At 42.2% G+C, this 26,843-nt stretch overlaps 1 protein-coding gene across 16 annotated transcripts in view; it reads left to right on the top strand.

Annotated features, from left to right (window-relative positions):
* The first annotated feature begins 1,893 nt into the window (after positions 1-1,893).
* The window catches only part of PPFIBP1 (PPFIA binding protein 1), a 159,816-nt gene continuing 134,866 nt past the window's right edge, over positions 1,894-26,843 (top strand). For 10 of the 16 annotated variants that reach the window (XM_045554139.1, XM_045554144.1, XM_045554143.1 and 7 more), the window contains exon 1: positions 1,943-2,145. The gene's annotated coding sequence lies outside the window, so the exon portion shown is untranslated. Of the gene's footprint in view, positions 2,146-26,843 lie in introns of all 16 variants that reach the window. The other 6 variants (XM_045554128.1, XM_045554135.1, XM_045554129.1 and 3 more) reach the window with 2 other exon arrangements.

Here is a 26,843-nt window from a genome sequence, read left to right as displayed (position 1 = left end):
ATCCTTACAACAACATTTGATGTAGGTATTGTCAGCATCATTTTAGGGAAGGAGGGAGCTAGGGTTATGTGGATGGATATTTTAGTGACTTGCCCAGAGTTGGGCCAAGAACCCCAAGTCCTTTTTCTGTCTGCTGTAGCACACAGGTAAATCTTGGCAGAGGACCAGGACTTTAATTTAATTAGGCTTTGAGAGAAGGGTGGGACTTAACACCCAGAAGAGTGGGGATTCCAGTTGGGCCGAGAGGTGAGAGCCAAGAGATCTGTGAGTAGACCTGTTTGACTACAGCAGAGGGGTTCCCAGGGCTGAAGTGAGAGATAAGGTGGGAAAGGTAAATAGCTAGATTGGGAAAAGTTTTAAATAGCTAGCTAAGCATTGCAGGGGAAAGGGGACCTGATTTAGAAGGGAAGATGTTGATGCCAAAGCCAAATGTTTTAGAAAACTCATCTGGTAGTGATGCAGAGAAAGAAACAGAGCTGGGGAAACTGGAGTCAGAAATACAAGTTAGGAGTTTGGAATAGTGTAGGTGCGATAAGTAACCAGTGATAACATAAAGCAGGTCTGTGAGAACAGTGCCCCGAGCCTGTGGGTTTTTTGGAGCATTATGGTGTTTGAAAGAGTGTAGATCATGGACAGTCAATACTTTGGATGTAGAAAGAGAAAAATGGCTTTGGAGTCAAATAGACCTTGGTTTCAATCCCAGTTCGGGGTGGTCTGGAATAATTTACTTGAGCCTTTGATTCCTTATGTTAAAATCGGGCTAATAACACTCAATTTACAGGATGGTTGTGAGGATTAAACAAGACAAAATGCTGAACTCTGTGCATCCCTCTACAGTTTTTGGCAGAACAGTGAATTGTATGACATGTCATAAATCAAAAAGCAAACAATAAAAACCAACAGAAAGTTAATGATCAATTCATTGTATTTCTAGAAGATGATAGATAATATGCTACCTATATCTCATAAATAAACCTGCTTTCACCATTCAGTTCTGCCTTGGATCAGATATCAGGGAAATTGAAAGAACCATCTTCTGAGACTCTTTCTCTTCTGTCAGCCAAAAGGATTATACAGCAAAATATCTGTCAAGGGTAAATGTTAGTTAATTTTTAATTGATAGCTCAACCACTGCAATTGGTTCTATTCAACAGTCATTATTCTCATGTGGTTTGTTGAACTCAGTTGTGAGGTCTCCCCCACCCTCTTTCAGTTGTGCTTAAAACAGCAGACTTAAGGTCTTTAAAAAGGTAAATAGTAATTTTTCTTGCTCCAGAGATTCCATTTTATTTGCCTGGGAAACTTGTGTGGTGTGATTTTCATCCCTAAAAGCAAAAGCAGCCACATGGTTGCGAACGCCACCAGTTAACAATCCAGAGCTGGGTCTCCGTTTCTAGGATTCTCTTCCAAATCTTCCCCACGTGCGTTTGAAGTTCTCGATTCCCTGCCTAAGGGAACACCCAGCAGTCCCAGGATGCAAGGGCAGAAGGGTGAGCTGTGGTTTCCTTTATTTGCATGGCTTTAAAGCTAGCCATTTTCTTCACCACGCGCCGCGGGGCTCGGACTTGCCGGTGACACAGAGGCAATTGTTTCCCACTAAAAAGGGGGGTCGGGGGAGTTAGTTTCATTTCTGACCCGGAATATAGAGTAAATACGCCAGGAAAAGTTTTAAAAACCCGATCCGCTAGGTTCTCTCCCACCGCATTATCTGCTCTCTTCAGAGATAGCAGGAAAGGCAGCATTTTTTTTCCATCAACACCCACTTCCAGCCCGAGGCCGGCTCAGCGAGGAATGTATAAAATGAGTTGACTCCCGTGAGTGACGTTGGCGCGGCCCAATCCGCGGGCGCACGGGCGCCGCCGAGCCCGCCCCCTCGCCAACTCTCTTTGGCCAATTCCTGCAGGGAGGGAGGAGAGAAGGCGACGGTGGGAGGGGGAGGTACCTGGGACTGGGAGTGATGTCAGCTCCCGGCGCGGTGCCTGCCCGGATTCCTGCCATGGTGTAGGGCAGGCAGGGTGGGGAAGGCGCCGGAGAGGACCCGAGCGCGCAGAGCCCGCGGCGGGGCCCGAGTGCTGGGGCTTTGAACTCCGAGGGAGGGAGGACCAGAACTTTTGGAACTAGCGCCGGTGGCTCGCCACCCCCCAGGTAAGGGCGTTTTGCTCCCCTCGGTGACGGGAGAGTAGTGGCACCGTTGTGTGGTCGCAGCTGCTCCTCCTCTTCCCCGGGTGGATTTCCTTTCCCAACTCTCTCCCATTTCCCAGTGGGAACGGGCACTTTTTGGGGGGAGGTAGGTAGGGGTAGGGCTTAACTCCTGGGGCTCCGAGCTACCTTATATGCGAAAACTACCTCCAGGAGGATCGCGCAGGTGAGGTCTCGTCTGTGTCCTGAGACCCCCAGACCCAGCCTTCCGATAAGACTTGAGACCCTCAACCAGAGAGTGTGTGTGTGTGTGTGTGTTGGGAGGGTGATTTTAAAATGCCACAAAAATTTTATGAATCATCGACTCGAAAATTATGCTCTTTGAAAGAAAAAAAGTTCTATGTATTAAAAGCCCCCCCTCCGTGGCCTATTATATATCAAGTAAAATAATATCGACGTTATTCTCATAGCAACGTCAAATATCCTTTTATATAGTCCAGTCAGGATGTGAGAAATTCAATAGGGGTGTATTAATTATGAGCTTCTGGGAAAACTGGTCTCTTGGGGGCACACTTCTAAAACGCCAACTCTTATTCACTCTTACATTTTAACCGAGGATCCCTTTAGTGATCTGGAGGGGTTAGGTGAGGAAGGCTGCGGGAATCTTCAGACCTGTTTCCTGTGGCTGCTTGAGGGGCTGGTAGTTGCGTTTTCAGGGATGATTTTTGGAGAAGGGAGTTTTCACGGGGAAGTGTGGTGGAAGGCGTGGCATACAAACTCTTAATTACAGGGACGTGAGGTTTTCAACATGTGGGACCAAAACAAATCCTTGCTTTCCATAAGAACTGCAGAGAGCAACAGAAAGAGAACTTAAACGTCCACGTTTGGTATTTAGAGAGAGCAATTGACTGTTGGGAGGATGAGAAGTGGAAGAATATAATTCTGATTTGTGTTTGTTTCCTGTTTCAAACCCTTTTCTTTTTCCTGCTTGGGGATTTTGTGTGCGCCCAGGTCACTAACTGGGTGTGATTGATTTTCTGGGGGAAAAAAGTAACTCCATACACTGATTCGGAACTCTTGCTTATCAGTGCGTTAAGGCTTTTTGGGGGGTGGGGAGGAGAACAGAAAAAAAATGTATGAGCTGAGAAGCCTGAGTCAAGTTCCCCCTTTCTTTCACCTCTCAGTTCCTTCTCTGCAGTGAGGATCCTTCTGTTGCCAGGTCTGGAGGAAATGCCAGTGGACTTCATTGTGAGTCAAAATCCACATCCCAGACCTGAATGAAAGGGCATTTCCAGGAGATGGGGAAAGAAAGAAGCCACAATATTACTTATAATAAACCCAAGTCAGGATATGTGGTAGGGGACTTTATAGATGGGGTTATTTATCTTTCTAGCTAGATGAGAATTAGGTTTCAGTGCTAGAAAGAAGTTTTTGTTTTGCAGTTGCTCATTTAACACCTGGGTCTGTATTGTTCTTACCTCCTGAAAACAATTAACTAACACAGGGTGGTTAAAGAGCAGGCTTTTTGAAAAGGGAGAATGTGCTTTACTGGAAAGACCAGAACATTTTAATTTTGGTTTGTGTTTTGGACTAAGACACAGAAATTGCAAATGGCTGCAATAATGGTGAACAAGTCTTTTTTATGTTCTATGGGAAGTAAGTAAAACATACTGTACTTTCCAGTGTACTTTTCAGTAAGAAAGAGATATGGAATTCCTGTGGGCTAATTCCTAGGCTTGCTGTAGCCTAAGCTGATAGATACCAAAAGATGGAGTTGCAAAAACCAAAGTTAAGTAAAGTATCTTTGGGATGTTATCCTGATGTCTCAGATTCAGATTTGGACTTTCTTTCCAAGAAACTAGTTCTGGCTTAGGGACTTGAATGTATCAAAGCTTTAAATTTAATTCACAGGTTAATAGTAGTAATTTTACATATTTAATTTGAATGAATATTTCTCTTGGTCCATGTTTATGAGGCAGATGTGGTATAGTAAAACATGATATTTTTAAAGAACAACACTTAAGATGTTTGAGTTATTGAGAAAAGTGGGATCAGGTTTTGGTTAAATTCTTTTCGACCAACAACTATCATATTTCCAATGGCTACTTTAAAAATTAGAGTCCTCTGGCCTTACTGGATAAATGTTGACTTGAAATCCAGGACACTCTGTGTAGTTCCAGATCAATAGTGCCTAGTTTCAAAGGCATCATAGACATTTTTTGGGAACTAGTTCATCTAGAAAGAGTTAGTTAACTGTTTATGTAGTATTTTTGTCAGTCAGTGTACCAGTAGGAGATAAGGTCATTTTTCTCTCCATTAGCCGACCTTTCTTAAAACTTGTTTTTCATATTCATGAAATATTTGTATTTTTGTAAGTTAATTTAGATTATATTGATAATTTGTTACATTAAAATTAACTTTTTGAGCTTTTTAATCTCCCATGTTTAAAAGTACCTATATCCCAAACAGCACAATTGTCAAACTTTTAACTGAAAGAAGACCTCAGTCAGCATTGTCTTTACAAAGATGTTATTACATGTCTCTAGCCTGGTTTGAATTACCTTTTCAAAACAGTGAATGAAGGAGTGAATTAATGAATACATATCCATTCATGTTTGGGTCTGTGTCTTGATTCTTTATTAAAGAAATGTCACTTCAAGGTAAAACATAGGCAGGAAGTATTGCATAATGAGTTTCATTTCCAGAGATTTCCCTAGAAAGTCGTATTAGTTCTGAAATTAAGAATAAAAAATCACAGTTGAGCAGCTACTTGTGAAATCTTTCAGGGAACCATAATTATTGTTTTTATTTTTGTCGAACAGATGGGTTTAAATATGAGATTCAAAGTTATTTAAGGTTACCATCACATTTTAATACAGGATGTTGTTTGGAACTAAAGGGAACAAAGTGTCTGTCCCCTGGCTAGCATTTCCGTTCAGCTAAAGGTTGATAATTTCACAATGAAATCAGCCATCAAATTGTCTAAAAACTGACACTGTCCAAAAACTGCTCGGGGCTTGTGTAGTTCCCTGCATCTGTGGTGTGTTTTGTCATTTGTTTCTTAAATTCATTGCTGTGCATGTCAGAACCTTCTTCCCAGTAAAAAACCCTTACAGCTTTTGTCACATATATCACCGCCGCAAATATTGATGCTTTATTAAAATGGAGTTTGTGGCTTTAAAAAACTGAAGTGAATTAACCCACGCTATAAAATACAAACAATCTTCTATTTCTTTTACACTCTTCATTTTAAATGCAAATAATTATTGATGCTTAATAGTTTGGCGTTAGATGATGTTTCAAAAAGCCAAGTGGTGAGAGTTTCTTTACTTTTTTTTTTCCCACTTTGAAGGAACTAAAACACTGAACAACTGGATTTCAGATTAAAAAAAAAAAAAGACCTTCCAAGAGTTTTAAGCTTGCACACTTGTTAGTCAGTTTTGGGGAAGAGTGGAGAGTTCGAGTTAAATGTGTACTCGTCTATACCTGTTGAAGAATTTCTATTTCTGAAATGTAGATTTGGACTCTGGTCCAGGTGGGCTTGTTGTCACAGTTTGTGATCTTTGGTTATGTGTCTCCCAGGAACTTGATATGACTCACATTTTGACTGGACCACATGCAACATCCTTGTTTTCGTTGGCAAGTGTAATGAATTCAGAATAGAAAGATCATTTAGTGGTTTCTGTACAGTGGTACAACTAAAAATGCCTATGACCGAAGGAATTGTACAAACTCAAATTGCACTGAGCATCAGTCATTCTGGCGAAGGGTCATGTCTCAGATATAGACCATGTAGGGGGAAGATCAAGTGCTATAATGTTTGGGGCTGACTCTAGGTTTTATGGACACCCTCTGGACTCCAGAGTAGGTCTGGGTATTTTTTACCTCCTTTAATTTAGGGAAGTCAAGCATTTGACATAAAAACAGAATGCAAGTTCTGGAGAGCAGGTGTGCTCATTCTTTTGTGTGTGTGTATGTGTGTGTCTTTGTTAACAGGGCAAACTTAATTTCACTTGGTGAAAGAAAGACTAAAAAGAGGCTGTTTTTAGTGGCAATTCTGTTTCTAAAGAAGTAGCTATCTTTTTTTTTTTTTTTTTAAAGCATAAAAGTTGAACTCTCAAGAAGTGGCCAAATTCTTTAGGCAAGCAAGGTGGTTCTTGGAAAGAACTAGCTAGGCCTATTGGGAAGAGTAGGAACTGTTTCACTGCATGAATGTGATACACAGAAGCTAATACAGTACCAGATCACTAAATGTGCCTGTTATCTTCAGTTTCTGTGCCTAGGATCCAGCTCACTGAGGCCCTGTTGCTGGCACTTTGTCACTCTTCTCTCCGCCTGTGGTACTTTGCACAGATGTTATCTCACCACCACAGAGCTGTGTGAGTTTTTTGAGGAAAGTTTATTGTATTTACTTTATTTGGAAGACAGTTAAAAACAAGGATGAAACTCTGTGGCCTACTTTCTTCATCTAATAACTTGACAGTGTGGCTGCAGTTGCATAAATGATGTCCCTACAACCATTATCTTTCTGTAAAGACACTGATTCTTATACCAACACATAGTAGAGAATTTTATTTTGTTTGAATTGGAATTTGGACACGCTCTATTTTTTCTTATGAATGATGGAAAAGTCAAATGAGCCTGTTAGGTTCTCCTCTAAATTAACCTTGGAAAGTAAGAAGGGAGGACAGGAAACAGTGACAACTCGGAGGAAGCACTCTGGTTGAACTTGTGAATCTGCCAGGACCATTTGTGTGAAGTCACCTGGGTCTCAGTGTTTTTCCTCTGGATCAGCTGCCTGGATGCTTTTGTCAAACTTTTCAGGTTCTTCCATCCTCCACTTCCATCAATATGTGACTTTACACAGCCGGGAAAGCAACTAAGCACACAATTAAGTTTCTCATATTGTTTTTCTCCACTCAGAGTAGTACTTGAATGCTCAAGGACGACTTGCACGCCACATCACCCAATATCCGTCCCACCTGCTACTTCTCTACAGCTGAACCCATTTTGTTTAATTTACCACCTTGGCCAGTTAAAAGTGCTTGATTTCCCCAATCCCTTGCAGCTGGGGGGAGTCCGAGTGCCATAGTCCCGGCCAGTGAGATGTAAGTAGCTGGACAGCCTCTCTGAGCTTGCCTGGTAGGCCTTCTGCTCTGTGAACTGCTTCTTTCTCCCTGGAGAAAGTGGACCAGCCATCTTGTGACCACAGACAAGAAACTGGAAGGTTAAGGGGGACCGTGTAGAAAGTTAGAAGGAGGCAGGGAAGCTGACGGCATTTTGGAACTGCTGTACCAGACCTTGTCCTCCCATTTCTTGGCTTTATGTGAGAAACATAAAGTAAAAATAAAATTTGGTTAAACCACAGAAGTTGGATGTCTTGCAGCCAAATATGATCTTAACTGACTCTAAATTTTAAAAAATCATAGTTCATCTTTTCTGCAAGAATTAAAAGGCATTATTCTGTATGAGGAAAGAAGGGTAGGACTCTGGAGCCACACAGATCCATGAGCCCTAACTTTGCTGTCGATTACAGTCTAATATTGGCAAGTAATGAAACCTCTCTGGGTCTCAGTTTTCCCATCTGTAAAATGGCAGTACTGATATTTGTGTCACAGAATTTTTGCGAGGATTAGAAATTATTAACAGAACTAATAATGGCATATTTTGGCACATACATAGTGGATTTTAAACAAATGGTGGTTGGAGGAGAGTGTAGTAGGGAGCCTCAAGGAGGGAGGCAAGAATTCACCTGTGTCTCCTGGAAGGTTCTCAGTAAGCACAGGTGAGATGGCTGAGTGGTAGATGAGCTTTACAGCTGCAATCACTTCCCTCCGTCTACTCATCCATTTCAACTCCTGTCTCTTGTCCTCATCCCGCCTGCCCCAAACCAGGATGCTTGGAACTCTTCTGTTCTCCACCTTTGACTGAGAAAGCAAAGGGTGCCCTTGTGAAAACTTTATCAGCTGCAGCATAAGGATGGAGAGTGTGGGCTTCAGAATCAGACAAATGTGGATTAGAATCCCTTGTTGTTATCAGCCGTGTGATTTTGGTTAAGTCTTCGGTGAGATGGGAATAATTAGGTAGTGATGAGGATTAACTATGCTGGTAAAACACTAACAGCTGTTTTCCTGGCACACAGCATGCACTGGATTGGTGACAGATATTGTTATTATTTCATTGAACATTTGGTTAAGCAATTCTGAGCCTTGGAACAAAGTCTTCTCGGAGATGTAAGAACAAACACAACATCATCTTCACCCTTAAGAGTATTCATATCCGGGGGGGGCGGTGGGCAGAAAAGGGATGGCATGCCTTACACATAAGCATAATAAAAAGCAGATTAGAGTACTAGTTAGCTGTTAAAAAGATTGAAAAGAATATACTGACTTGTACAGATGTCTAATATATATATTAAGAAAAGAACAAAGCACATGCATATGGTTTACATTTGTCAGTGCAGGGAGAACTGCTAAATGGGTGACTTATGAGGGTTGGGATTAGGATGGTGGGAGGATGAAGGGGCTTTTTTTTTTTTTATAGTATTGTCTATTTTACATTACTCTTGAAATATAAAACAACATCCATTTGTTGGGCCTTTTGGGGGAAGATCATACTATGAACTAGTCTAGTCACCAGAGTAAAGGAAGAGATTGAGTTTAACAAGGTCCCACTAGAGGGGGTGGGATTTGAATGGGCCTTGAAGGGTGGGTAGCGGGTTTTGAAGAGGCAGTGGGGGGAGATGAGTATACTTGGGTTTGGAGCCAAGTGTAGACTATAGTGAGATTAGATTTAGAGAAAAGATAGATCAATATTGTTAAAAGAGATAAGCTATATTGGGGCCAGTTCTTAGAGGGCTTTTAGGGAGAGTGACAAGATTATACTTTAAAATGGGATATTTTTTTAAGGTGAGAAGAAGTGAGAGAACTATTATTTTATAAAGATGACTCTGGAAATAATGTTGAGTGTTACCAGGGAGTGTATGTGGCAGGGGGAAGGGGAGGGTGGAAGACCATAAATCAAGAATGGCCCACATGCTTAAGTTGAATTAAAAAAAAAACTTTTTTTAGAGACAGGGTCTTGCTGTGCTTCCAGGCTGGGGAGTGCAGCGGCTATTAACAGGCACAAACATAGTGCGCTGCAGTCTCAAACTCTTGGGCTCATGCGATCTTTCTGCCTCAACCTCCTTAGTAGCTGGGACTACAGGTATGTACCACCTTGCCTGGCTATGTGATAGTTGAATTTTAATGGGAAATATAAGTTAAGTTTTGAACATATGCGGTGTGAGATTCCATCGTGACCATGACAACCTACTTAGTTTTCTCATTGTGTAAATGGATAAAATAATAACAACTGTCTCATCAGGTTACTAGGAGAATAAAACAACAACAATAATAGGTAACAGCACTGGTTATGTATGGAGCGCTATTCTAAGTACCTTACATACTTTAACTTAGATTATTTGCATATTACAGGTGAGAACTCTAAGGCACAGAGAGGCTAAGCAACTTTCCCAAGGTCACACAGATTGTGTTTGTTGGACTTGGGATTTAAACTCAGGCAGGTACAGCTTCAGGGGCAGTATCTTCAACCACTTCATAGTCCTGCCTCTGGTGTACTTGGCACATTCAAAGCCATTAAGAACTGTTAGTATTATCCACATAAATATGTTTGGCAAGAATTTAGAAATTTAGATTTGGAGTTTAACCAAAATCCTAGATTTCTGGATCATCCCCATAGGGCAGTTACATAAAGAGTGAGGATAGATGAAGTCTCCAAACAAGAGCATGTAGAACAAAAAGAGAAGCAAGCACACAGTCTCCGGGGAACTCTCAACATTTAGAAATGGTCAGGCAGAAGAAAAGTTATTAAAAGACATAGAGAAGTGGAGGAGAAATGTGGCCAAGGGAAGTGACATGAGTGGACTGACATGAGTGGACTGTCCCTGCCATCCAGTGCAGTGACTCATCCCAAGGGTGGGTGTGAGAGGCAGCCCCTGGTCCAGCTGCCAGGTCAGTTTGTGAACTTGGAGAGAGCAGTTTTAGTAGCACTGCAGAGGTGGAATCTAAAGTGCAAAAAATTGAGGGCTACATGAGAGGGAATGAGCGGCAGGTGGCCCAGTGAGTTCATCCTTTCAAGGAATTGACCTGAGAGAGGTGGTCGATCGCTTGGATTTGAGGAGGGTGCAGGTGGAGAGGATGATGTTAGAGAATCGAAGGGCAGGAAGGAGTGAGTGCAAGGTCTAGGGGAGAAGGACAGGGATAGACTAAAAATCCGGGGGAAGGTGGTGGGTTAGCCTTGAGTTCCATAAGAACCCATCCTCAGCTGGGATGGAATAAGAAATGGAAAGAAGATGTGATCTGAAGGGGTGAGAGTTGAGTGAGTTCACTGCAGGCAGTCTGCACTTTTCTGTAGAGCAGGAAGCAGTGAAAAGAAATGCACAGACAGTTAACTCAGGCTCCTGAGAGGCTGGCTCTGGGGATTATTATGCAGGAGAAATTTGAGGAATGACAGAAGTCTCTCATCTAAACAATACAAACTGACACATTTGCCAGGATGTGTCTCTAGGCAGGAAGTTAATTTACTGAAGTGGAAAGTAGTGACACACACACACAAAAAAAAGACCAGGAGAATGAAATTAGACAAAGGAAAACTTGACTGTATTTGAAGGAGGAATTTTTAGGCAACCAGACTTAATGGTTCACAGACCAACTTCCTGGGGAACCCTGAGCACTGAGTGGTGAGAACAACCTGGTTCTGGAGCCACAGCCAGGGTTTGGTTAAAACAGAACCGCTGAGGCACCGGGAGATCCTCTGTGGAAAGGAGTTGTCCAGCAGAGAGGCCTGGGATTAAATGCTGCACCTGAAAGGTTGTCTTTAGTCTTCAGTTTCATTATTTCTAGAAAGATCTTTAGCTGAAAAGACATTGGGTTGTGGCGTTTTCAGCCTGTGGCATTTCAGCAGGTTCCTTGTGGTAATGATATCAGGGGATGGGAGAAAAAGATGGAAGAGATGCAGTAATTAAGAGTGTCATACTAAAAATCACCACCTCATCAGTCCATTGGTGGGTCTTTTGGGGGTTGCTTTGAAAGATGTCAGTAAAGGCTTGTCCAAGTCTGTAGATGTTTAGATAGGTGTAATATTCTTGAATTCAGTGGCTCTCAGCAGAGCCAGCTACATAATTTGAGGAGCCCAGTGCAAAATGAAAATCTGTGACTACTTATTCAAAAAGCAGCAAAAAAATGCGTTAAAGGTACTAAAAGATAATGCTTTTTCTTTTCTTCTACAGTCTTTCTCTCTTGACTTGTGTTTATTTGCAAATTAATGTCATTCTAAGTGAAGAAAAATTAAAATTATAGCATGAATTAAATGTAGAAATTAAATTTTAAAAATTAAAATGGCAATTATCGGCATGAATTTTACTGTTCATCTTTGTTTTGTGCATGCTGGTTTTAAATGCAAATATAAGAGCATAGAACTTGTATGCAGAATTGCTGAAATCCCACCATTTGTATTTTGTAGTTTGTACATGCATATATGTATATTGTTTGTACTAAAACAGTAGGAACACTGCACAAAACTAACTTATCTACTTTTATTTCACTTCTTGGCATGCACACGTTGTAGCAACACCATACCTTTGACTTACAGATGGGTAAGAAAGTACTGAAAGAAGAAACTATGAGTTGTCCTGTCTTTTTTCTTCTATGGTGTCATTTTTAGCAGAAGTGGTTAGCTAATACAGGGAAGTGACATGAGTAAGAGGATATGATAGGATTCCTTGGTCATTAGTGTTTCTTAGACATTTTTATGTGCAAAGCAAGTTCTGGTTCAAATGGAAGGCATAACTTCTTGGAGCTGTGAGCACTCACTCACTCAGTTGCATTTCTAACACACTTACCTTGCTCTTGGCTTAGAGTCTTGCTGAACTCCCATGTGTGGGGAGTTCACTGGCAGTCTGTGCTCACAGGGCATTGCAAACACTGTGTGAATGGGGCGGCCAGGGATGTTGGCCATGTGTATTATGCAGCTCTCTGTTCACATGAGGGATCCATTGTCCAATCAGATCTCATTTCACAAGTTCAAAGTTAAAATTATTAAGATTGTCAAGATGGTGACAGCATTAAACCAAGATCTTGCTCAGGCTGGTCTTGAACTCCTGAGCTCAAGCGATCCCTCCCACCTTGGCCTCCCAGAGTGCTAGGATTACAGGCCTGAGCCACCGTGCCCGGCCTGTAGCAGTGGTTTTGACTGAGGTGATTTTGACCTGTAGGAGTCATTTGGCAATGTCAGGGGACATTTTTTGTCACCACCTGGAGGTGTGAATGCCACTAGCATTTGGTGAGTAGAGTCCAGGGATGTGGCTAACTATCCTACGATGCACAGGACAGTACCCCTGCCTTCCCCCACAAAAATTATCTGGCCCAAAATGTCAATAGTGCTGAGGTTGAGAAAACCCTGCATTGTAGGGAGGGTTGTGAAGATGAAACGACATAATGAATGCAAAGAATTTGGCATAGCTAGCTGTTACTCTGAGAAAGCCACCTCAAAGACTACAAAATCAGCCCTTGAAAGGCGAACCTCAAAAGACTTCATTTCTGCAGCATCTGTGGTTCTCCCCAGTGGAAAGACTGATGTGAGGATCTCATGCTCTCCTGTTCAGAAGTGGTGACAGACTCACTGGAGATTGTTTATGTTACACTGTGTACTGCCCTGAGCTGGCATGGATTTATCAGAGCTGTAAAAACAATTATTAGTTTTTAGGGTGTTCCTAGTAAACTTCCTGCTTGCCTAGCTAGTTTGCTTTGTGGAGATAATTTTGGGGTTTATGTCCTCTGATGGAAAATGTTTTGGTTAGTGAAATCCCAAAATACATTTCGATGCGTGGGACAGGAGAAGTTTTTGTTTTCACATCAAGAAGCCTCCTGTTGTTTCTAGCCTAGCTTTAAAACAAAGCCGTTTTCCCCTCACTTACGGCCTTACCTGCCTGTCTGTGGGAGTGGGGTGGAGAACTGTTGGATTTCCACCTATTGTGTAGTGTGGATTTACACTTGAAATTGTTATTTCAATTTTTTTGTAATTATAAAAATACCTTATAGAAGATTTAAGTAGTATAGGAAAAATATACACAGTTAAAAAGACAAAGTCATCAGTAATCTTCCCACATGAAGGTATAACTACCTACCTTTGGTATGTTTCCTTCTACGTTTTCTATTCATATATTTTTTCCATAGTTGAAATATTCTGAGTGTATGTAAATTTATGTCCCACTATTTTTTTTTTTTTTTTGAGACAGGGTCTCACCTTGTCACCTGGGCTATAGTCCAGTGGTTTCATCGTACCTCCCTGCAACCTCAAGCCACTGGGCTCAAGCCTCCTCCTGCCTTGGCCTCCCAAAGTGCTAGGATTATAGGTGTGAGCCACTGTGTCTGGCCAGTGTCTCACTGTTTTTTGTTTTTGGTTTTTTTTTAACTGAACATTGTTTTATTTGTATTTACTCATACTGCAAAAATATCTGTAGATATTTCTAAGGACTGTAAAAATATTCCATCTGTGGGGACTATTTCATGATTTATTTAATCCCATGGTGAAGCATATAGCCTATTTTCAATTTTAATGAGCATCTGTGCAGTCAGCTGTTTCCTGTATTGGAGGTCGTTCCCATCCTTACAATGGACGACCAGAAGTAAAACCAAAGAGTTTGTATGTGTGTGGACGTTTTGATCAGTGTTGTTATCAGTTGCCCAAAAGCTTCTACTAATTTTTGCTCCCATTAGCAGAGTGATGTTCTCTTTTTAATAATATTTGATAACTTTTTAGAAGAAAAGTTATTTTTTCTTTTTTTATATATTTGCTATTAGTGAGATCAAACATGTTTATATGACCGCTGGCTGTATTTCTTATTTATCAAACTGTTCATGTACTCTGCCCATTTTATTTATTGAGAATTAGTATTTTTCTCATTTGCCATAAACTCTAGTTCATGTATTTCACTTATTAATCCTCTATCATAGTTGTTGCAAATATTTTCACCTAGTTTTTTTTTCTGATTTATTTGGATTGTCTTTTAATTTTGTTTTTAGTGATATAGAGGTTTAAAATTTTTATGTGGTCTAATTTATTGATTTTTCTTTTCCACCTGGGGTTTTCACCTTTCCTCTGTTTATATTAACCCTTTCTGCTCTGGAAGTCACTATTCTGAATAATCAGTGTTTAAAATTATGTTCCAAAGTGGGCTACCACAGAGTTTCCTAATGAGGATACATGGGCCTCAAGTGCTTATGGGCACCCACTACATATCATGGAAAAAACTTTCACATCTGTTTGTGAGAGAGAGAGAGAGAGAAAAAATAGGGAAGGTTGATGAGAAAAGATGAGGCTCTTGCTGGACCAATACTTGTTTGTTTGCTTTGGTTTTTAATTTCCTTTCCCTTAGTGTAGAAATGAGCTTCCTGAAGACAGGGGGCTTCCATAGATTCCTGAAGTGGCCGAGTAACTGGGACCTGCAGCTTGCTGAGCCAAAGGTAGCTCTGCCCAGCACAGAGTTGTGTTAGGTATTTGTTCAGTACGTGAGAAGGTAAAGAGCGCAAAGACTGTGGCCAAGTCCCATCTAATTATCACCCCTTCAGTTTTGCTCTCTGAGGCTCTGGGCTCTGCTCAGCTTCATCCAGGCTCTTCCTCCCTGCCCTGTGAGTGGACTCATAGGAGCCCAGAGCCCTACAGCTCACCAGTTGCACTAAGCATAGCTTGAAGGAGGGAGGTAGCAACTAGTACTTACCTAGCACTCAGCTGTTTTGCAAAGCCCTTTCACCGGGCTTTTATAGATGCTTCTCACCTCAACATTATGAGATTAAATACTGTTTTCATCTCTATTAATTTGGAGGAAACCACTACTCAATAGAAGCATCATTAAAATCTAGAGCTTCTGACTCCAGGGCTGATCCACTCTACTTATGAAACAATTCCATCAGTGAAGTTGCTGGCTGTAATTTCTTGGTGGTGCTATAGTAGGCAGAGGGTGGCACCAACTGTTTTAGATTTTGGAGTCACATACATCTTGGAGAGAACCCCAGCATAGTGGCATCTTAGCATTGTGACTTTGTTACTTACCCAGCCTGAGTCCTGGTTTTCTCATCTGTAAAATGGAAATGACAGCGTCTGCCTTGTAGGAATACAGTAAACCCCCCATATCTGTGGGTTCCGCATCTGTGGATTCAACCAAAGCAGATGGAAAATGTTAAAACAAACAAACAAACATAAAAAGTAACAATCTAACAATAAAAAAAATACAAATAGAAAATACAGTGTAATAACTGTGTAGCATTTACATTGTATCAACATAGGTGTTATAAGTAATCCAGAGACGATGTAAAGTGTAAGAGGATGTGAGGGTGTGTGTAGGTTATATGCAAATTCTACGCCATTTTACACAGGGGACTTGCGCATGTGTGGATTTTGGTGGCGGTGGTGTTGGGGTATCCTGGAACCAGTTCCCCATGGATGGATCCTGAGGGATGACTGTATTAGAAAGATTGAGGTCATATATGCAAGATACCGAGCACAGTTCCTGGCTCATTCCTTGCAGGAGCTCAGTAATGACTGTGTCCTAGTCTCAAAGCTGAAAATGCTACTGTTCTTTTTTTGTTTAAAAATTTCAGAATTGCTGGTAAATCTGCTTGGACTTGGGAAAGTTTAGTAAATGTTACTTATATTTAAATGCCAGGAACACTTCTTCTCACCGTATTTTTCAGTTCAGTAGATTTTCTTTTCTGTTGTGGGTAAGTCATCTGCTTTACTGAAATCCTGCTTAGAATTTCGTGATGAATCCCCAGCTGAGGACTGTCCTCACAGGCAGAATAAAACATGTTTTGTCTATGCGTTCATGTAAAAAACACAGACAGCTCTCTTGAAGGGCAAAAACCCAGTCATTCTTGTACACATAGTTGAGATTTTTGGCATCATTCGTGGAGTTGTTACTTGTCCTTGCTTCATAAACATTCAGGTAACAGAGCAGCCTTAAAAAAAAAGAAGACTATAGAAAATTATGAGAAAAGACAAAGTTGCTAAATAATTCAGAGGAGAAAAGTTGCTAAGTACATTTTCATTGTTCATGTCATTTAAAAGTTAGGTTAGGATTGGTCCTTATGCCAGACCTTCTTACCCACATTAAAAGATCTGCATAATATTATTAAATCATTTTTGCCTAAAGAATTGCAACATGAAGTTGTCTTGCCATTTAACTTATATTGTATGTTTATTCAAGCCTTTCCATTTTACTAAGCTGAGCCAAGTAATTACAAGTAGTAATTACTATAAATGCTCTAACTTAGAATTATATTATAATGCAATGCCGTCTTTTTTCTATGGAGTTAAAGGTAGACGCCCTTTGGGAATCTTCTTTAAACTCTGTCTTGGACCTTCCTGTTTTTTTGTTCCTGAAGCCATGCTTGTATTTTCAACAATAAATCAACTTAGTATTGGAATATGGGAAAGGTTATGTTAATGTGGATGGGGCTTTATTGGGTTAATAACTAACATTCTTGCTCCTATTCTGGGAATTTTAGATCCCTTGCCCTATATTTTTTCCATTTGTCCCCCTTTGGTAGAAATAGATGAGGATGGGAACAACTTTTTTATATAATTTATGTAAAATTATATAAATTAGAGTTTTAGTATAATTGATGCCATGTGTATATGCTTCACCTACAACATGGATACAGTTAAGTGTCAGTGTACATGGAATTTACATGATTTCTAGGTTCCCTTGATATCTAGAGTTCAAGGGTCAGAGTGAGTGAACTGTTGGGCAAGTCTTGTCACTATTGCAAAGCGAGTGCAGGGCATTGTGTTAATAAAATGCCACATTCAGTTTTAATGGTTAGTAGGAGATTATTTTCCTAAAATCCCAAGCCTGTTGCTTGATTTCTTAATTTGCAGCAGAAGTGGACATTTGGGGGCAGAGGTGGTGACAGTGAAAATGGTGAGGAGAGGATGGACAAATAAAATTGGTACAGACTGACTATTAATTGGCAGGGTACAAAGGTCTAAAGAGTACACTTTGTGATCCTGAGATAGCAATCCAGTTGGGCAGCCCTGTGCTGATCCCTCCAAATCATTCTGGCAGCAGCCCTTTGAAACAAAGCCCGGGTAGTACATATGAGAACCCAGCCAGTTTTACCAGGCACTTCTTGTTGCTGGCTGGTTGGCTGATGGAGTAAATAGAGTAATTAGCTCTCATTAGCACTCCCACAGGCTGTAATGCAACTACCTGAGGTGGAGAGATGCTTGTGTTCCTGAAAGCCCGAAAATCCCCATCTGATCTCTTCAGTCCAAGCATTTTTGCATTGCAGAAACAAAATGCCAACTTGGCGAAAGTAAAATGCTCCAAGTGCCTCAAGTAACAGTAGGTGAAACCTATTGACCAGAAATAGAAGGCTTTCCTAGGAACCATTGCTATGCCTAAGAAATAGGTGAGCTGTTTAAAGCTTTTCCTTCTGTGCTCCTCCTTCGGTGCACATGCCTAAAAGGAACCAGACTAGTCAGAGACGTTGACCGTGGGAAGTCATATTTGATCCCCTTAGCCTCTCCTCTGCACTTCAGAAGTTGTGGTGTGCATCAGCAGAGGGTCTGGATTGTTTAGGGTCATTGAAAAAGAGAGAGAGAGAGAGAGAGAGAGAGAAACCTTTGACAGGGATTTGTCAGGACCTTGTGCCTAGGAAATACCAATCTGTAATATGAAGGTGGAAGTCAGGTAGTTAGATAGAATGAACAATATTTGATAGCACAACAAAGTGACTACAATCAACAATAGGTTATACTTTAAAATAGAAGAGTAGAACTGGAATGTTCCTAGTGCAAAGAAATGATCAATGCCTGAGGTGATGGATACCCCAGTTACCCTGATTTGATTAATTCACATAGTGTCTGTATCAAAACCTCACATGTACCCTATAAATATATACAACTACTATATACCCATAACAATTAAAAATAAACTTTAAAAAGTGCTACATTGTACAATAAAAAAAAAAAAAAAGGAGGAGGGAACCATGTTTTAGGAGCTTTGTACAGAAGCCTCAAGAAATGTATAGACGAATTGCAAATCGGCAGATTTTTATAGGAAAGAACCCTGAACCAATAATGTGGCAATCTGACCCCTACGTCGATTGGCTGCATGATACTGGGCAAGTCACTTAACCAGTTATATGACTGATATAATAATGCCAGCCCAGCTCTTATAAGAAGGGCTTTAAGGGTCAAGAGATAATGTGTGAAATGCAGTAAAACATTAAGCAGCAATGTGATTTTTGAGTTGAGTTTTCATATGAAATACATTATCTACATTTTTTGACATTCTGAACCCAAACCTCTGGTAATAAGATACAGACACTGCACAAGCACCTGCTTTTGCTCGGAATTCCAATCCTGTGACAGCTGTAATGCCGTCCCCGTGCCATAAGCTAGACTGGAAGCTGTATGGGTACTAGGCAGTTCCCTGGGGTCTTCTGGAAGATGGTGCTGCCCCCAAGGCAAGACAGTACAGGCAGACAGTGGCAATAGCTCCTGATTCCTGCCCTGGCCTGTCTGCCATCTGCTTTCTTGAGGATGCAGTAAAAACACAAAGTCATGAATACTCCATCAGCTCCAGGAATTGTTCCCTGTTGTTATTAATACAAGTTTGGAATGTTGTGAAGAAAGTGTTCAGTACTCAGTTTCATACTTGGGTGTGAACTGTCCTCTCTGGGTAGTTTTAGAATGAGGAATTGCTAGGATTCGAGGTTAGAAAGCAAGTATGTGTTGTGTGGATGGCCGCACCCTGATGGTTAAGGTTGGGAACCCCAACTCTGGCCTCCTTTGCTCTGGTGGCAACAATGCCACATGATGTGACATGCCAATCGCTACCCTTGCTAGGTCTCGCTGCCCTTACCTGTGGACTTGTAGTGCTCCTGTGTGGGATTTAGCTCCTGTCCCTGCTGACCGGGCTGGGTGAGTGTTTGGAAAGTGATCTGAGCTGGTTATCAAAGATTCGTAGTTTTTTAAACTGAATGGCTGTATGACAAGTATTTTCAAAGACAGTTATCAGCCTTTCTAGGACCTCTGCAGGAGCCTGTGACTTCCTCAGTACAAGTTAGAAGATAATGCTCTCCTTAGGTAATTGCTGCCTGTCTTAAATTAGGTTCACTAGAAGCAGGCCCTGAGACCAGGAGTTGGGTGCTGAAGGATTTGGGGGACAAGTTCTCAGGAGATACACCTGTAAGGAAGGAAGAAGGCAAGGTGGGGCAGAGGAGATGCTGACTGGCAGATGCTGTTGCAACTGAGGCCCCAGCTGCTTTTTTGGGGTGCTTGGGAGGGCCCTCCAGAGTTGTCCCCAGTTGAGGCAAGGAGCTGGACCTTCATATGCCTCCATCACCAGTTGTTGGCAGCTGGCCACCTCTGCAGGGGGCATCACTTTGAGTGAGGTCCTGCAGCTGGCTGAGGACCTTCCCTGTGAGCCATGAGCAGCTGGGGTTGGATGCACCAGCCCTGAAAAGAGGGTCTGGGTGCAGCAATATAGCATCCACTATACTGTCCCGAAGAATCTGACCCCTTGAAAAAGAAACAAAACAATAGGTAGCACCAAAAGCCCAGCACATGGTAAGTCCCTTTATCTGCAAAGTTAGAAAGTTTGGATCCTTTGGCAAAACTGAAAGAAGATTTCATAACCCCTTTCTTAACTATTAAACAGACATCTCCAGCTTCTTGGAAGTTTATGAGATCCTTACATAATATTCACACTTGATTATGGTGTAGCAGGGCTTAGCTTCTCTATTTGTGAAATAGCTGACCCATAACTGAGTAATTTTCCCCAAACATGAATTACTGCATATTAAGAATATTTGTCTAAACATGCAGTACATAATGCAGTTGTTCAACTTACGTTGAATTTATAGAACTGATGGATCACCACAACAGAGTAAAGCACACAAACTGTCAAACCTAGAACCTTTCAGGGGATGGAGGGCAAATATAGGAGATTATAGCTTCTGCTGAGGTTCCCAAATTACCTGATATGATATTGTAGTCATGGTTGAGGATAATGATTTAGGAGTTAAATTGCCAAAGGATAAGTCAATATGCTTTGAAAAAAGTGAATCAGTTTTCTGGCATTTCCAAAAGCCATTTGCACTGAGCAAATGTCTGAAACTGTCTGGCATGGTTTGTGGTGTAAATGGGATGAGTAAATGAGGCCATACATAATCTCTTTCTCAACTGCAGATTTTCATATCTGCAAAAGTTAACATGGCTCTCCTTCTGCATTTTCTGTCTTCTAGTAAGTGAAGGAGGCAGTGGGTTCTGCTCTTCCATCATCTTGACAGTATCAGAGTGTTGCAGGGACTGCAGGTGGGAAGCCCAATGCTTAGGCCCTAGTGGGGGCGAAGAATGTGATGGGGTGTGTGTGTTCTGACCACTGGACTTTGCTTCTCAGCAAATCCCCCCAGTCCCTGGTATCCTTTGCCTACATCTGCATTGCCACCTGGGAGCTCTGTGCTGCCAAGTCCTGGAAGATGTTACTAACCTGTTTCCATTATGAGTGTAGTGGAAAAATAAATAGGTCACTGTTCCTTATTCAGAAACTGAACAGACTCAAGCTGCCATGGTGATGGGTTCTGTATAAAAACACCCATCTTGAAGGGATGTGTGATTTGGTCATTCAATGTGCAGTAGATGATCTGCCAGCTAGTTTATGGTACTGGGTTGAAACAGGAGATGGCATAAAATAAAAAGATTTCAAAGTTTCCTCAGATGAGAAGGAAATTAATGTAGCGGAGTGATTCTGCCCTAGGGGAAAGGCTAAAGGTGAGACGCTCTGATATGTGCACTGTTTCTTCTGGAACTTGTGACTTGGATGATCTTTCTCAGTGTGACCCTTAGAGTCTTGGTTGATCTGAGAGTGCAAGGAGCAAAAAGTTTTAACTTTGTGCACGTCGTCCTCCTGCTTCTCCATCTTTGGAACATGCCTGCACATGTGCCTATGTCCTTGGCATGCCAGAGTTGGGAAGATTACCTTTTGTATAGTTCAGATGAGGAATCTGCAATTCTGACTTTTCATTGTGACTCATGTCTGCAAAGGATGAATAAAGACGAGTTCGTTGGCCAGGAAGGGTGTACTGTGCAGAGAGAAATAACTGTTGTTAGGAGGGAAACTTTTGAAAAACCAGAATTAAAAAGAAAAAAAAAAAAAGGATGAAGAAAGCCTATCAAGAAAAGGAAAGAACCAGAAGTGATCTGTGGGGTGTTGCCTGGAGATGTAGGAAATAAATCAAGAACAAGAGAAATGAGAAAAGGTCAAATAAAAAATGCCGGATAGGACTGGCCCGAGTCCTGGAAAAGAGGCAGTTCCAGTTGGGCTTGGACCCCCCTGAAACACTCACTCACTCGCACAGAAGGGCCTCATTCTTCTACGTCCCCCACCCATTCACCTGTGGTAGGAGGGTCTGACACACTGCCCAGGGAGGATGCTGTTTGGCTGTTTTGAAGGTGAGACCTTGAAGCGTGGGAGAGCTTCGCCTCCTTCCTAAGCTGCTGTTGCGTAACCTCCCTGCGAGTCAGGATATAGTAGTTCAGGACACAGGCTTCGGAACCAGGCAGCTAGGGTGTGACTTAAATGCTGGACCTCAGAAAAATGGGTTATTGTGAAGGGTTTAGTGGCGCATAATGAAGTAAGTGCTCAAAACTGTTAATATTACGTGCCAAGAGTTGTAACTGAATTTGTAAAAAGCACCTTTGTACGTATTTCTAGGCTGCACCGTACAAACTTTGCACCTGAGCTCGGCCTCAGCAGAGAGAGCCGAACGCTAGCAAACGGCCCCGGTGGGAGCTGGGCCGCCCGGGCTCTGGGTGGGGTGTTTGAAGCAGCTTGCAGGTCCCTGCAAAGGGCTCTGGATGCCCATGCTTTGTCCCTGCTGAGAGTTCCTGTACTTAAAGTCCCAGATATTTTCTATAAGCAGCTCCTGCTGGGATGTCTGCACACTCACACATGTTAACCTAAAATAGATTCAGGCACTATTTTAAAATTTGCATGGCCAGTGGGTTGCTCTATTAAATATATATAAATATTTATTCTCCTATACACAAGACATTGGACCCATAAAAGTACAAAATTCGGTGGTGTTAGGGGTTTGTATGATTATGTTATTTATGCTTTACAATAACTCTGAGAGAGGCAGGTAATATTGTCAGTTTTACAGAAATTAAATAACTTGCCCAAGATAAACAGAGATACCCTATTGCACATGACTCTAAGCCACCACTAATTGCAAGATACATTCCAGTGTTGGAGATGCTGAAATGTGAAAAGATATACCTTTTTAATCAGTGAAATGTGTAGCAGAGCCTGGGTTCTATCCCATTCCTGTCTGATGTCAAAGCTTGTGAGTTTTTCCTCCATCACACACAAGGGCTTGCTGTCTGTCTAACTGGTGAACATATAACAAGCACAAATAAGAGGACAACTGACATGCGTAAGACTTGAAAGGGTGGCAATAACGAGAGTAGTTGGTATTTATTGGCTACTTTCATATTTATAAGAACATTTCGAATCCTTACAACTACTCTGAGGTGGGTCCTACTGTTATATTATCTTTTTTACAAACAAGGAAACTGAGATAGGTACTCTTATTCCCATTTTCAAATGACAAAACTGACACAGGTCGCATAGCTAGTACTAAAAGTGAATTCTGTAACATGGTCGTTAAGGGTTCAAGTTTATTTATTTCATGAAGACCTGGTTTGGGTTCCAGAAGAGTGTGATCTGACAGACAGGTGCTCAGGGTTCTCTGGGGGCACCTAAGCCGGCTTGTGGGGGTCAGGAAGGATTCCCAAAGGTGGGGGCACTTACACTGAGATTGCAATGTGCACCTCTCTATCCCTAGCCACTATGCTGCTAAAAATAATTGTGGTTGCCTTATGTTGCAGACCTCCCTTAGTACCATGTCTCTAACCCTGGCATCAGCTAGGAGGAGCTGTTTTTATTTATAATGTGCATGCTTTCCTCTCCCTGAGAGCAACTGAGGTGGTTTTAAAGGAACATTGTACATTAGTTGTTTGAGAACCAGGAGGATGGCTGCATAAAAGGTCTTGGAAATCCAAAACGTAGAAAAACGTATTATTTGATGCCATTGTATAGTGTAAGTCACCTGCGGATGAGTGGCCAGGTAATCTTTCTATAACTGTTATGCTATGTCATGCCTTCTCAGGGCCTGGCAGAGGCCCGTCTGTGCTCACATGCTGGCCAGCCAAAGTCAATCTCTTGGCTTTTCACATTTCTCTAATTCCTTTCATGGAATTAATGATTTTTATCTTGAGTTGATGTATTGCAAAAGGAGGAGAAGATGGTGCATCAAGCTGCCATCTTGAAATACAGCAGAATGTTTACAAATAGGTAGATTTTCTGTCATTAAAAATAAATTTTGGCAGACTTTGGTCCATGAGTAGACAGAGGTATTAGAAGACACTGAAAGAGTCTTCAGAACATAGAATCATAGTTGCTGAGTAACAAATTGCGTTCCAGGTATGTGTGTGCCCCCTCAGGAACCTCTGATCCCAGTTTCCTCATGTTGGTGGGGAATCAGATAGTCTCAGACTTCCTGGGCTCTAAAATTCTTTTGATCCAAACATTTATAATCAATTCTAACACAGCATTTGTTCTGACTTACTCACCAGGGTGCCTGCCTAAGACTAAATGTTGAATTTATTGGTCTCTGAGTTCTGTTGTCAATGAACTGAAGTGGACAGGGTGTGTGTGTGTGTGTATGTATATTTTATTTTTATTTATTTTTTTTGAGATAGGGTCTCTTTCTGTTGCCTGGGCTAGAGTGCAGTGGAGTCATCACAGCTCATTGCAACCTCAAGTGATCCTCCTGCCTCAGCCTCCCAAGTAGCTGGGACAACAGACGCATGCCACCACACCTCACACCTGGCTAATTTTTTCCGTTTGTGGTAGAAACGGGGTCTCGCTCTTGCTCAAGCTGGTCTCGAACTCCTGAACTCAAACAATCCTCCCTCCTCGGCCTCCCAGAGTGCTAGGATTACAGGCGTGAGCTATATTTTAAATTCCGATTGTCTGCATATTGCATTCTGCTGGGAAAGTATTGTGGACGTTCTTCCTCCACATCTTTGGAGAGTGAGACTTTCTTTCTTTTTCTTTTCTTTTTTTTTTTTTTTTGAGACAGAGTGTCCCTTTGTTGCCCTGGCTAGAGTGAGTGCCATGGTGTCAGCCTAGCTCACAGCAACCTCAAACTCCTGGGCTTAAGCGATCCTACTGCCTCAGCCTCCCGAGTAGCTGGGACTACAGGCATGCGCCACCATGCCCGGCTAATTTTTTTTTTTCTATATATATTTTTTAGTTGGCCAGATAATTTCTTTCTATTTTTAGTAGAGACGGGGTCTCGCTCTTGCTCAGGCTGGTCTCGAACTCCTGACCTCAAGAGATCCACTCGTCTCGGCCTCCCAGAGTGCTAGGATTACAGGCGTGAGCCACCGCGCCCGGCCGAGAGTGAGACTTTATTAATGAAGAGAATCAAGCTGCAATAGGCTTGGGGGTCAGGGAGCCTTTTTGCTGGAGTGATCCCTGGCAGTCCCCCCAGAGCCACCATCCCGTTGAGTTGTCCTGAATTGCAGTTGGGAACGCTGACACCATGTAGAGGTTTGTTGGAGGGATGCCTGGATTGAAGAACAGTTGTTTGGGTTACTTTGAGAGAGGCCCCGATGCAACAGAACATTGAAGGTGGGACTAAGGGACAGATGGGGCTGAGGAAGGGAGAGGAAAAACGTACTCATCTTCATCCCACTGTACCAGAGGTGGAATTCTAGTTGTGATTCCAAATCCATGTTTCTCAGGGGAAAAGGCTCTCTCCTCTCTTCTGGTACAAGGCTGTTTGATAACTCTGTACTTCATTCCTTTGATAAATCTGAACCTCTGTTAAAAAATTATTCAATGATACTTGTTAAGCCATGGTAAGGAAGACTATCCAGGACCATACATGTAGGGACCATGGCAGTGGCATTTTGCAGTGCTGGAGAGAGATTGGGCTCAACTCCAAATACAGGTTGGGCAAGTAGGAATTTATAGCCGGGGAGCAGGGTAGGGTGGGGGTGTCAGTGGATGGAAAATTGCTAAGAGGAAACATCAGGATTAAGGAGGATTCTGGCTAAAATGACTTACAGGATTCTTGCTGAAGACAGGGCAGGGTGATTAGACATCACTTGGGGGGGGGCCAAAAGGAGGAGGAACTGGATCAGCTATCAAGGGTGGGGGGTTCTTGCTAAACTGGCTTGTCAGAGTTCTTGCTGACACTAGATTTTACAGGGATGTGCACAGCTGGGCCTAGGAGAGGGTTCGGGAGCCTGGCTAAAGTTTGACCAAGCAAAGAATATTTGCCTCTTAAATAGTTTTGTGACTCTGAACTTAACTCTTTGCTGGATGACCGTGGTCACTGCCCAGGGTGGGGGGTAAGGGGTGTCTGAAAATAAAGATGAACTCGGGTTTATTACAAGTCTAATCTCTCCCACAGGCCCTCAGCAATGCTGCCTCTGTCACCACTCGGTCCAGCTGGGCTGGGGATGGCGCTCGCCAGTGGTCTGGATGAATATTCTGTTGTGCCCTGCCGTGTTGGTTCTTCTGCAGCCTTTCTGGCTTACTGATAGGTTGACCCCACTGCTCTTTAACTGTCCCGAGGCTCAAGGCCATTGGCTTGCCCTGTTGGATAACCTGTGTACCCTGTGTGAACTGATTTCTCGAATTGCCCTGTAGAAGCCAAGAGAGCCCAGTGAAGCTTTCTCTGTGGACGGGGCTAATATGTCATCTGACGTGTGTCGGAAAAGACCCTGGTGCTTGCTGAGTTCTCTCCTTCAGCAGCCTTGAAGTTATGTGGCTAACCCTCTAGGGGTCCTTATGAATTGGTAACCTATGAATTAAGTAGAAAGCCATTCTTGTCTACAAAGTTTATGTCCAATGATAAGGAAAAGATAGCTAAGAAAGCTCACTGATGCTCAGCGGCTCAGCATTCACAACTGCGGGGGGCGCCATTCACATCGGCCTCATTGGGTCCGCTTAGTAATTCTCCATACCTCTTAGAACATTTTCAGGTGATCCTCTGTCAGAACAGGCAGATGGAGATGGAGCTGGCTGCAGCCAATGATCAAATGATTCCTTGAACGTTGCTATTTTTTCTCTCTCCTGTAGCTCTTCCAAATGGAATGACTAGAATGCTTTCTGAATCATATGTGTTATTCAAAAAACTGATTAAAGAGGCAGTTTATAAGCAACTCTTGCTAAGTGCCTGGGGGAAACCTGCTGTCTCACAGTACTAAGCAGGGCAGGAAAAGGCATCTTATGGGAATGCCAGTGTTTCAGCAAAATGTCATTTGATACCAAGGGCTGCTTGACAACACCCATCTGGTTAACACTTAGATGTCTATTACAGTTGATGGCTTAAAACTCGCAACTCATAGACTTTTGCTGGCAGTCCTGTCAAGATTCCTAAGTCCTGGAGATGATACACAGCCTGGTATAATCGAGAACACTGTAGTGGAGACATCAGTGCTGCTAGAGCAGTTACACTCATCCCAACAAAACGGTTTTGAACCAATTATTCCTTCCTTACGTGTTGCCATTTGTCAGGTTTCTCAGCCTAGTGAAGCCATTCCCTCCATTTAAAACAAGT

This window comes from Lemur catta, chromosome 6 (assembly GCF_020740605.2).
Source record: "Lemur catta isolate mLemCat1 chromosome 6, mLemCat1.pri, whole genome shotgun sequence".
NCBI classification, from domain to species: domain Eukaryota; kingdom Metazoa; phylum Chordata; class Mammalia; order Primates; family Lemuridae; genus Lemur; species Lemur catta.
Note: the sequence above shows the minus strand (reverse complement) of the source record. Positions and strands in the feature narration are given on the sequence as shown.